The following is a 13,175-nucleotide window of genomic DNA, read 5'->3' as shown; positions in this document are numbered from 1 at the left end:
AGCTGAGAGGGGTTCTCAGAAGGGAGAAGGGAACTGGGGAGGGGTGGGGGAGCTGAGAGGGGTGCTCAGAGGGGAGAAGGGGATTGGGGAGGGGTGGGGGTGCTCAGAGGGGAGAAGGGGTCTAAAGCTGGAACTGGGGTCTGACAAGGGGGCAGGAGGGAGAATGGGTCCATGCCTGGGGCAGGTGGGAGAATGGGTCTGGGGGAGCTGAGAGGGGTTCTCAGAAGGGAGAAGGGAACTGGGGAGGGGTGGGGGCTCAGATGGGAGGAGGTGGGGGAGCTCAGGGGGGAGAAGGGAATTGGGGAGGGGTGGGGGGAGCTGAAAGGGGTTCTCAGAAGGGAGAAGGGAACTGGGGAGGTGTGGGGGAGCTGAGAGGGGTTCGCAGAGGGGAGAAGGGAATTTGGGGATGGGTGGGGGAGCTCAGAGGGGTTCGCAGAGGGAAGAAGGGAATTGGGGAGGGGTGGGGGAGCTCAGAGGGGTTCACAGAGGGGAGAAGGGAACTGGGGAGGGGTGGGGGAGCTCAGAGGGGTTCGCAGAGGGGAGAAGGGAACTGGGGAGGCATGGGGGTGCTCAGAGGGGAGAAGAGGTCTGAAGCTGGAACTGGGGTCTGACAAGGGGGCAGGAGGGAGAATGGGTCCATGCCTGGGGCAGGTGGGAGAATGGGTCTGGGGCTGAAAAGGGGGGATGCAAAGCATGTGTTGGATGAAGGGGGCTGGAACTGGGGGCTGAAAAGGAGGGTATTTGGGATAAGGGGGCTAGTGCTGGAACTGTGGGCTGAAACGGGGCAGGGGCTGAAACTGGGGGCTGAAAAGGGGACAGGGAGAAGTGGCTGGGGGCTGAAGCTCAGGACTGATGGGAGAAAAGGGCTGGGGACTGGTGGGATAGTGGGGCTGAAAAGGGGGGCAGGTGGGAGATGTGGGCTGGGGCTGGAACTAGGGGCAGGTGGAACTGGGGGCTGAAAAGGGGGGGCAGAGAGAGGGGACAGCAGACCCTGGATGGAAGTGGGGAGCGTGAGGGAGGGCAGACCCTGGATGGATGGGAGAGGGAGGACAGATGGATTGAAGGGGCAGAGAGAAAGGGCAGATGGTGGGTGGAAGGGGGAGAGAGAAAGAGGACAGACTGGGGCAAATGGTGGATGGAAGGGAGAGAGAGGGCAGACAGTGGATGGAAGGGACATTAGAGAGGGCAGACACTGGATGGCAGAGAGAAAGCAAAGACAGATCCTGGATAGAAGGAAGACAGTGAAAAGAATATGAGAAAAGCAGAAACCAGAGACAACAAACTGTAAATATATATTTTTATTATTTTGCTTTAGGATATAGTATTGTAGCTGTGTTGTTTATAAATAGAACATGTAAATAAGGTAATCTTTTTATTGGACTAATTTTAATACATTTTGACTTAACTTTCAGAGAACAAAACCCCCTTCCTCAGGTCAGGATAAGATACTGTAACAGCACTATACTGTACTGACCTGAGGAAGGAGATTTTGGCCAGTAAAATGTTATTATTTTATTTTCTGTATTTGTTTTATTTCTATTTGTTAATTTGTAAAGTGGTGATTGGTATTTGTTAGTTTTTTCAAATTTACATCTGCTGTCTTTATATTTTGCACAGTACTAGGGGACATTTTCTGTTTCTGTGGTGTTGCATTGTATGCAGAGTCTGGCATCGGGGATTCAGTTTAATTTTTGTCTAAATAGAAAGTTTATGATTACTTATTCTATAGTGGATTAGGGTGTATCTGTGTTTGTGAAAAAGACATGGCTTTCGGTTGGCATTGACTGTGCAGGATCGACGATCTGTCTGTTTTCGTTTTACAATAGGTGAATTGATATTCTAGTGTTCACTGTAGTGTTTAAGATGCTTTCCTTTTCCTTGTATGACTCGTAGAAATTACTGCTTATGGTATGGTAGAATTGCTCTATAGGTCCTGAGTGTTTTGTATTCTCGGTATGCCTAGTACTGGATTTGGGGGGGGGGGGTGTTAAAAAATGACCTGCCCTGGGTGTCAACTACTCTAGGTACGCCACTGCAGGTCTAGGTACTTCCTGAGGTGTTGCACAGCAAAAGAAACAACATTTCACCTGTTCACAGACACAGAGTACTTTTCACAAAGACGTTTACAAAAGGCAAAAGAAATGGAATTCAGAAGTTGCATCTTGAGAAAATATGTATCCCTCTAATCAATAATCTATGGAGAACTATGCAAAAGTCTTAGAGGTTCTTTTATGGCAACACAAATAACTTTGCATTGAGCCATCTCACCCTTAAAAGAGAGGTAGATCGAATCTGCTACAATCTGATTCAGAGAAGAGGAGGAACTTTTCTCAATGAAATACAACTCTGGTGGCCAGACTTATACCAATTAAATATCTTATCGATTTTAAGATCTTGTTTCTATGTGATAGGGTCTATTACAAATAGGTTCCTAGTTATCTTGAAGCATTGGCTTCCTCTTATGTTCCTAACAGACCTTTTTGTTCCCTTGCTGACTTTTGTATTATTATCCCACATTCCTCTCAAGCTTGTTGAGTCTCTACTCCGCATTCTGCTTTTTAAATTTTTTAAAAATTTAGCCCCTTATTTTTGAAATCAACTACCTCTCATCCGAGCTGAAGGAAGAGTGAAAAGGTTTAAAGCCAGTTTAAAGGCTTACATTTTTCGGTGCCTTTGTTGGCCAATCCTTAGGTCTCATTGTCTGGAGATTTTCTGTGTGTATGACGAATAAATGTTTATTTCTTTCCTGTTGATTATGGGAGTTCTTTGCTTTTACTTATGTTAATTTTATTGAATACCACTATGATCCTTCTGACAAAGCGGTATATTAAATCTCGAATAAACTAAACACAATCAAAAGCTAATAAACCAAGAAACCACTGGGAGTAAATACATAGTACATCTTTACTACACAGAACAAGAAAGCCAACAGTATCCATATATCAGGGTTCAAATTCTTATGTCAGCAGTGGGGTCCCAAATTTTAAGACACCATCTTCACCAAATACAAGTACAGCCACCGTGAAAACATAAAAGTTGATCTACTCCATTATCATAGATGGGCCTGAGGAGCAAGTAGATAGTAGATACATTAGTCTGGGGATTCCACAGATCACAGGGTAGATGAATGAAGAGGCTTCGAACATCTATATTGCGAAGGTCATGCAATAATCATTAATATGTAAATTATTTTTATTAATTTCCATACATCTTTCATTATAATTATAATTATAATTATTTATTGCATTTGTATCCCACATTTTCCCACTTATTTGCAGGCTCAATGTGGCTTACAATGTATCGTTAAGGCATTTGCCTTACCAGATTAGATAACAGTAGTATTGCATAGAGAACAGGTTATGCATAGTAAGATGAAATAAGCAAATATGAGAGGTAACAATTCCAAGTATAGATAAGTGAGAAGTGTTACATTAGCAGTTATTGATCATTGTGGTATGCTTTGTTGAAGAGGTAGGGTATGTTTACTATCAGGCTCATTTTCGAAAGAGATGGACGTCCAAAAAGTGACAACTTGGAATTTGGACATCTATTTCACAGAGACGTGCAAATCGGTATAATCGAAACCACATTTTGGACATCTTTTTCAGAAGTCCGTCGCAAGGACGTCCAAATCTCAAGGGGGCATATTGGAGGCATGTTTAAGACGGGACTTGGGCATTCCTAAGACTTGGACATCTTTGAGCCATAATGGAACAAAGCAAAGACGTCCAGGACTAAAACTTGGACGTTTTCAGATAGACCTGTGTTTATTACGAATAAGGCACAAAAAGGTGCCCCAAATGAGCAGATGACCACTGGAGGGAATTGAGGATGACCTCCCCTTACTCCCTCAGTGGTCACAAACTCTCTCCCAACCCCAAAAATTGTGATGAAGAACATTATTTTCCAGCCTCTATGCCAGCTTCAGAAGTCATACTCAGGTCCATTACAGCGCATGTAGGTCCTTGGAGTAGTTTAGTAGTAGGTGCAGTGCACTGCACACAGGTGGACCCAGGCCCATACCTGTTACACTTCTGAAGAAAACAGCGAGCTCTCCAAAACCCACCAGAAACCCACTGTACCCACATATAGGTGCCCCCCTTAACCCTTAAGGGCTATGGTAGTGGTGTGCAGTTGGGGGTAGTGGGTTTGGGGGGCTCAGCACACAAGGTAAGGGAGCCGTGTACCTGGGAGCATTTTATGAAGTCCACTGCCCCCTAGGGTGCCCGATTGCTGTTCTGGCATATCAGGGGGACCAGTCTACTAAAAATGCTGGCTCCTCCCACATCCAAATGGCTTGACTTTGGACGTTTTAGACATGGACATTTTTGTGTTCAAAAATGGCCGAAAATCAAAGACGTCCAAATCGTAAAACGTCCAAATCAAAGGACACCCATGGTATTTTCAAACACAAAAGATGAACGTCCATCTTTTTTGAAAATGACCTTCTCCCCACCTTGGAATTTGGGCGTCTTTGTAAAACGTCCAAATTCACACAGACATTTCTTTTGAAAATGCCCCTCTATGTATCTTAAGCAGCTAACCTGGGTTTTACCACCATGCTAACCTTTAATGCTAATTAAAACATCCAATGTGGCAAATATCCACACTAGCTGCTCAGTGCTGCATAGTAGATATGACAGGGTGGAGCAGAGACATAGCTGTCCATGACATCTAGCATACAGGTCAGTACCGTGTGCTAACTCTTATCACTGTCTACGGCATGGCTGCAGTACCACTACTTCAAGAGGAGCAAGAAATGCAGCCATGAATCTTTCTTTAAAGTTTCCCGACTCCCTCCCACCAATCCCATTTTAAACTCTCTTGATCCAAGTCTCTGATCCCCCCAACCCACCCAGACATAGGTTAAAATCTCTGTCCTGCTGTAGGTTGAGTGGAAGCAGCACCAGACTATCTTTTGTTTACTGGCGGGCACTTACCAGGGCAGGAGTGTCACCGAGCCCAGCTGAGGACATCTTGAGGTTAAAATCTCTGCCTTGCCATGGCCTTTTTGGTCATGCCCTTTGTAATGCAAAGAAATATCAATTTAAAAAATAGGATTGAGCATGAAAAATAAAACTGAGATTCACGTTACCTGCGGGTAGTGGTATACACTGAATACGCTGGACATGTGAATTGATTCCTCAGCTGTAAGGCCTTCAATGATTGCAGCCAATGTACCAGATGACTTACAGCTATAATTAGGGCTCCAGGTTTCCATTCCTGAAAATATTTTCATGGCAGCCTGAAGTGTTAGTCTGGGATTGGCATAAGACTCATGAAGAAGGAACCCCAGAGTGAGGTTGGGTAAGAGCTTGGAGCTGTTGTTGATCTCCTCCATTGCATGAAAAAAGGCCAGGAAATTGTAGTAGTTCTGTGGAAAAAAGCTAGCATGACATTAAACATCATACCATAGAAAAGAGATAATGATGATGCAGTACTTAAACTTTCTTTAAGGCACCTGGATTCAGACTTTTTGGGGTCCAAGATAAGAGTTTTTCCAGACCTCTCCAGGGAAACACAGAGGAGATGTAAGAGGTTCCTACCGCTGCATTCTAGAACAGTAGCAGACAGCAGTGGGAGCCGACTTTCTCCTGAGATTTCCCTGTATTTGTAGAGTGAAATTTCAATCTAAACAATACCAATTCTTCGACCCAAAACAGCTGGAAGAATTTTTAATAAGCAAAGAAGAGATTAGAATACAAGTCTAAATCCCATATGTAACACTGTAAGAGCAGGCTAGAGGGAACCACCTGAGATAGATGTTTCTTTTGATTAATTGTTTTGTGTGCTTAAATTGTAAGTAAGAATTTCTTTTTCCTTTTCTTGGATCATTTACCTAGAGATTGTGGTCGATAGCAAGAGGATATTGAGGAATTTGTTGTATTTCAATATTTTGAATAATTTTTTTTCTTTTTGTGTATTAACACTCATAAATGATATATTATGTTTGTTAAAAGCTAATAAATAAAGTTTAAAAAAAGAAAAGAGATAATGATATATTATATAGGCTATTTCATATCTTATAAACATTCTGCTTGATATTGAGCCTACAGTGCTCAGTGTTTTTAAAAGCTCTGACCACTGCAGGCTGATTTATTGTAGGATATTTGCATTTATATTTACATTATACCCCACAAAGTCTCATTAGAGCGCCATGCAGTTTACAATAAGAAATAAACTTGGCAGTGTATATCAACAATTAGGGGCCGAAAAATGGCCTGCGCTGGTGTAGGCACTTGTATTGGATGTGCGCAGATCCATTTTTCAGAACAACTGCAAAAAAAGGCCTTTTTTTAAAAAAATGGATGTGTGGCAAAATAAAAATCAGTGCGCATCCATTTTGGGCCTGAGACCATACCATATTACACATTAACCTGGTAATAATTGTCAGCGCACATACCCTGCGATTACTGCCACATGGCATAAAATAGAAATTACTTTCTGCCGTGCATTTTGGATGCACATCAAAATTAGAATTACCGCCCGGGGCACACGGTATCTGGGCAGTAGTTCTAATTTGACCCATCTTGCACACGCATAGGTGCCTATGCACCTTAGTAAAAGGACCCCTTATTAAATAATGGGGAAAGATGTGTTTTAAGAGCTTTTCTAAACATCTTAAACTGAGTTAATGCATTCAAAGAAAGTGCATTCCACCACTTAGGGCCTGTTTACTAAGCCACGCTAGAGGTGCACTAGCATTTTTAGTGCGCACTAAAAATTAGTACACGCTAAATGCTACAGATGCCCATAGGAATATATGAGCGTCTCTAGCATTTAGCGTGTGCTAATTTTAGTGCGCACTAACAACGATAGTGCATCTTAGTAAACAGGGCCCTTAGAGGGGCATAATCGAACGCGAACGCCCATCTCCATGGTTGTCTATGTCCGAAAATGAGTACGTGAAGAGACCGTATTTTCGAAAAAAATGGGCGTCCATCTTTTTTTCGATAATACGGTTTGTGTGGGCCAAATGCATTGGATTTGTGCGGATTTGAGCTGGGCGCTATCGTTTTTCAGCGATAATGGAAACCGAAGGTGCCCAGCTCAAAAATGAACAAATCCAAGGCATTGGGTCGTGGGAGGTGCCAGGATTCATAGTGCACTGGTCCCCCTCATATGCCAGGACACCAACCGGGCATCCTAGGGGGCACTTGGAAAAAGGAACAAAAAAAGTAAAATATCTCCCAAATCCATAGCGCCCTTCCTTTGGGTGCTGAGCCCCTCAAATCCCCCCCAAAACCCACTGCCCACAACTCTACACCATTACCATAGCCCTAAGGGGTGAAGGGGGGCACCTACATGTGGGTACAGTGGGTTTTGGGGGCGGTTTGGAGGGCTCCCATTTACCAGCACAAGTGTAACAGGTGGGGGGGATGGGCCTGGGACCACCTGGGTGAAGTCCACTGCACCCACTAAAAACTGCTCCAGGGACCTGCATACTGCTGTCACGGAGGCTGGCATACAGGCTGGAAAAAAAGGTTTTTAAAGTTCTTTTTTTTAGGTGGGAGGGGGGTTAGTGACCACTGGGGGAGTCCGGGGAGGTCATCCCTGATTTCCTCCGGTGGTCATCTGGTCAGTTGGGGCACAATTGGGGGACTTGTTCGTGAAAAAAAAAGGGTCCAAAAAAAGTGACCCAAAATCGCAGTAAAACCGCCTTTTTTTTCCGATTATCGGCCGAAGGCAGCCATCTCTCCTCGGCCGATAACCACACCCCAGTCCCGCCTCCGACAAGCTCCTGTCAACTTTGTTCGTTCCTGTGACGGAGTGCAGTTGAAGATGACCAAAATCGGCTTTCGATTATACCGATTTGGGCGCCCACGGGAGAAAGACGCCCATCTCCCGATTTGGGTCAAAATATGGGCGTCTTTCTCTTTCGAAAATAAGGCTGTTAGTGAACTAAAATGAAAACAAACCATTAAAGACTGTTCTGTAAATGACACATATAGGACATGGATATTTAGTAATGGTGAGAATCTATCGGACAAAGCACCGTGTCTCTGAGCAAGACTTACAAGATCTAGCAAATATTCTGGAGCTAACCCATACAAAATAAGAAACGTCATGGTACACAATTTGAATACAATTCAAGCCTTTACAGGCAGCCACTGTTACCCCCACAACAATGGAGAAGCTGATTCAAATATAGATGCTATTCAATGCTGGCCCCTATCTGAATACTCAGCAACTTCCAGAAGTTATCCAGGTACTGTTGATATTCAGTGAGATACCTGGATGATTAACCAGAATTAGACAGGATTGCAATTTACGCATCTCATTTGTCTGGTTTGATAGCCAGGCATTGGCATTGAATATCAGCAGTGCTTTGATAACTGCTGGGTGTGTCCCAGCTCTGCCTGGATCTTCAGTGACTTTATCTGGTTAAATGCAGCTGAAAATCCTCTGTATGGCCAGTCAGAGTGAGTTAACCAGACGGGAGCCTCGCCTTCCTGCTTAAATCAATTTAAATATCAAACCTGAGATATATCTATTTTTTCCAAGGGTCATGAATTTGATACTCCACCTTTCTGTAGTACAGGCAAAGTGGTTTATATTTATTGTATGACGCACTTTCTCTGTACCTAGTGAGTTCATAATCTAAGTTTTGAACCTGGGGCAAAAGAAGGTTAAGGGGGTCTTTACTAAGATACAGTAGCGTTTTTAGCTCACGGTAGAAATCAGCTGGTAGTAAACACCGAGACACCCATAGGAATATAGTGGATATCTTGGCATTTACCGTCAGCTGATTTCTACTGTGAGCTAAAAACACTACTGTGGCTTAGTAAAAGACCCCCTAAATAACTTTCCTTGAGTCACAAGGAGCTAAGGTGGGAATTGAACCCAGTTCCCCAGTGTCTCATATGTACATAAGTAATGCCACACTGGGAAAAGACAAAGGGTCCATCGAGCCCAGCATCCTGTCCACGACAGCGGCCAATCCAGGCTAAGGGCACCTGGCAAGCTTCCCAAACGTACAAACATTCTATACATGTTATTCCTGGAATTGTGGATTTTCCCCAAGTCCATTTAGTAGCGGTTTATGGACTTCTCCTTTAGGAAACTGTCTAACCCCTTTTTAAACTCTGGCAAGCTAACCGCCTTCACCACGTTCACAGGCTAAATAAACCCACTACATTCGGCTAATCCTTCACTTCTTCCTATTTATTTCTTTAATTTAACATTTTTAAGTTTCCTTATTACTATATGCATCTAACATGAAGACAAACAAAAGTATTCCAGATTTCAAGAGAAGCTAGCACAACATTAAACACATAATATGAATCTGCTGACGTTTTTGATACTTCTGCAGTCCAGAAAAAATGGATTTGCCAAACCATAAAAGTTACCAGTTAATGCAATCATTTTACATGGCTGCTAATAATTCCCTATTTGGGTTATAATGACAGTGAACTCTGGGAACAACTCATTTACATGTTTACCTCCCTGTTTACTAAGCCGCGCTAGCAGCTGGTAGTGCGCTAATACCGACACAGTCCATTCACTTTGAATGGGCTGTGTCTACGTTGCCGAGCTGCAGTCGCTAGCACGGCTTACTAAACAAGGGGGGTTAATGGTTTAAATAATATAACCTTTCTTTCTAAAACTAAAATAAAAACAGCTTATGGTAAACATTAACATTATATAGGACCAAAGAATACTGGAAGGGAAATGTGAAATCTCTAAAAGGCTCTGAAATTCATGCAAGTAGGTCTTGGATATTTGCTAAATGCTGATGGTACTTACAAGATCTTTCCATTAGTGAATGGAGTTGTGAAGGAAAGATGTTCAGTTATATGAAAACGTCTCACAGTTACAATTGCCCCAATGATGATGTCCCCGTCCAAGTAATATCCTGGTAATAAACTACTGCTGTATTCTAGCTTATACTGCTGCTCAGCAGTCTTCCACATCACATCATAAAGCGTCAATACAATTAGAATCGGGTAAACTCCCATATTTCAAGAGGTGAAGAGCATTTCCCATGGTAATGCCTGTCCTTCAGTTAGGTCTTGGGCTTGGCAGGTGATGCTCTATGAGCCATGATGGTCCCATACAATTCTTTGAATTAGAGCTAGAAAGAAAATTCATATTGAACTGCTCACAAAGCACAGAAGAGAGACAGTGAAAGTCCAATGCAGACAACCAGGTAGACTCTAGTGAAGATACAAAGTCTACTGAGACACCGTGTGGTGGTTATTTGGCCCTAAAGGTTCAGCCTTGAGGGATATCTGCTCCTGATCTGTAGATTTAGTATTAAATATAGGTTGTTTCTTTTATTTAAAAAAATACAACCTTACAGAAACTATCCCTTTATTAACTGAGAGACAAATATTAATTTGAATGGAGTACTTAGATAATGATACCCCAAAAAAACAGTTTTGTGCATTCAGTGCATAGAAAATAAAAAAACAGATGTGTGATCAGAATCTAGCAGGTATTTGATTGCCAGAATAGTATCTACAGTTTTAGGAGTGACTTATCAAGTTGATTTTTGTAAAGCTGAAATGCCAATGCACACGGTTGCACCTGCTCAGAACTTGATTTAAATATATGCGTGCATTCTATCCATGTACTTGCATATTTAATAAAATGCATGTGTGCATTATATCTTTTGCCCTGTCCACACAAATTATGTCCCTGGGAACCCCTACATGATGCACTTATATAAGTGCATGCCACCTTGTTGGCATGAGTATACCATCACGTAATTTCATAAAACAGGTTCACTTGTGGAAAAACCTTCCTAAGGTAACCCCCCCCCCCCCCCATGAGCATAACCTCAGCAACTGGTTTCTTCTGCTTCTCTCTCCTTTGGCAGTAATTTAACCTTGACCATTGTGCACAGTGACTAAGTAGTTTCTACCCACCCTTACCCCTCAATACTCCTCACTTTGTCTCAAACTATTGCTAGCCTAATTCTCTCTCTCTCAGTCCCTCATGTGTGCCTCTTCCTTGTGTCTCACTCTTGATGTGCAAAGCTCTGTTCTGTCCATCGCCTTCTCTAGCCTTCCTTCCTCACATCCGCATGCAATTTCTTAGCAGACAAACAATACCCGGTCTGCATCAAACTCTGGATCCTGTATTATTTTGGATTGAATTCGGGCTCTTTGCTGGGATACTTTGTGAGCTGATATAGAAATTTATCACAATACTCAATGGCACTAGGAGTGGCCTAATGGTTAGTGCAGTGGGCTGTGGACCTAAGGAATTGAACCCAATTTTCTCTATAGTTCCATGTGACCCTGGGCAAGTCACTTAGGGTCTCTTTTATAAAGCAGTGGTAAGCCCAAGCGCTCACGAAAAAGGAAGTACCCACCCCCATGGGTGGCAGTAAGGGCTTTACTTGCCGCATGGCTATTTCCTGCAGAAAAGCAAGACCTACCTTTTACCTGCTGTGGTAAAAGGGGGCCTTGGTGAACGTCAAAAACATGCCCAGACGCCAGCTCAAGACCCCCTTTGCTGCAGTTTGGTGAAAGGGGCCCTTAGACCTCCATTACCACAGGTACAATAAGTAATGCCACACTGGGAAAAGACCAAGGGTCCATCGAGCCCAGCATCCTGTCCCCGAAAGCGGCCAATCCAGGCCAAGGGCATCTGGCAAGTTTCCCAAACGTACAAACATTCTATACAAGTTATTCCTGGAATTGTGGATTTTTCCCAAGTCCATTTAGTAGTGGTTTATGGACTTGTACTTTAGGAAACCATCTAACCCCTTTTTAAACTCTGCCAAGCTAACCGCCTTCACCACGTTCTCCAGAGATTTATTCTAGAGATAAATTCCAGAGTTTAATTATGCGTTGGGTGAAGAAATATTTTCTCTGGTTTTAAATTTACTACACTGTAGTTTCATCGCATGCCCCCTAGTCCTAGTATTTTTGGAAAGCGTGAACAGACGCTTCACATCCACCTGTTCCACTCCACTCATTATTTTATATACCTCTATCATGTCTCCCTTCAGCCGTCTCTTCTCCAAGCTGAAAAGCCCTAGCCTCCTTAGTCTTTCTTCATAGGGAAGTCGTCCCATCCCCGCTATCATTTTTGTCGCCCTTCGCTGCACCTTTTCCAATTCTACTATATCTTTCTTGAGATGCGGCGACCAGAATTGAACACAATACTCAAGGTGCAGTCACACCATGGAGCGATACAACGGCATTATAACATCCTCATACCTGTTTTCCATACCTTTCCTAATAATACCCAACATTCTATTTGCTTTCCTAGCCGCAGCAGCACACTGAGCAGAAGGTATCAGTGTATTATCAACGACGACACCCAGATCCCTTTCTTAGTCCGTAACTCCTAACGTGAAACTATGCGTGACATAGAAGGGCATAATCGAACGTGAACGCCCATGTGTAAAAACGTCCATCTCCGGAGACGGCTCCGCGAAGAGGCGGAGCGAACCGTAAAATCGAAACAAGATGGCCGTCCATCTTCGGTTTCGATTATACGGTTCGGCCCGCTGAAATCCCATCATTTGTGTCGACTCTAGAGCTAGACGACACAAATGGTGAGATCGCTGGACCTAGAGATGGCCGTCCGTGGTTTTCAGCGATAATCGAAACCGCTGCCGGCCATCTCAAAAACGGACCTAATCCAAGTCATTTGGTCATGGGAGAGGCCAGCATTCGTAGTGCACTGGTCCCCCTGAGATGCCTCTATGCCAGCCTCAAATATCATACCTAGCTCCATGACAGCAGTATGCAGGTCCCCGGAGCAATTTTAGTTTAGTTGGTGCTGCGCGGGACCCATGCAGAGAGCAAAAATCGGAAGAAAAAAAAACATGCAAGTGCAGTCAGGGACATCCAAATTAAAACAATAGTAATAGTGGGATTTGAACCAGCCACCTTCTGATTACAAGACCTGTGCTCTAACCACTGCACCACTTATTCAGTTACTTAGACATGCCTTCCCTTTCCATTAAGTCCCTTCAAGTTTCTGTCAGCCAATCACAGCTTGTTTAGCTGGCACGGTCAGGTAAATGAGCTGTGATTGGCTGACAGAAACTTGGAGGGACTTATTGGAAAGGAAAGGAACATCTAAATAAGTGGTGCAGTGGTTAGAGCACAAGTCTTGTAATCAGAAGGTGGCTGGGTCAAATCCCCCTGTTACTATTGTTTTAATTTGGAGATCCCTGACTGCACTTGCATGTTTTTTTTTTTACCTCCCTG

Source organism: Microcaecilia unicolor, chromosome 3, assembly GCF_901765095.1.
Source record: "Microcaecilia unicolor chromosome 3, aMicUni1.1, whole genome shotgun sequence".
NCBI lineage: Eukaryota > Metazoa > Chordata > Amphibia > Gymnophiona > Siphonopidae > Microcaecilia > Microcaecilia unicolor.
This window is presented reverse-complemented; position numbering follows the sequence as displayed.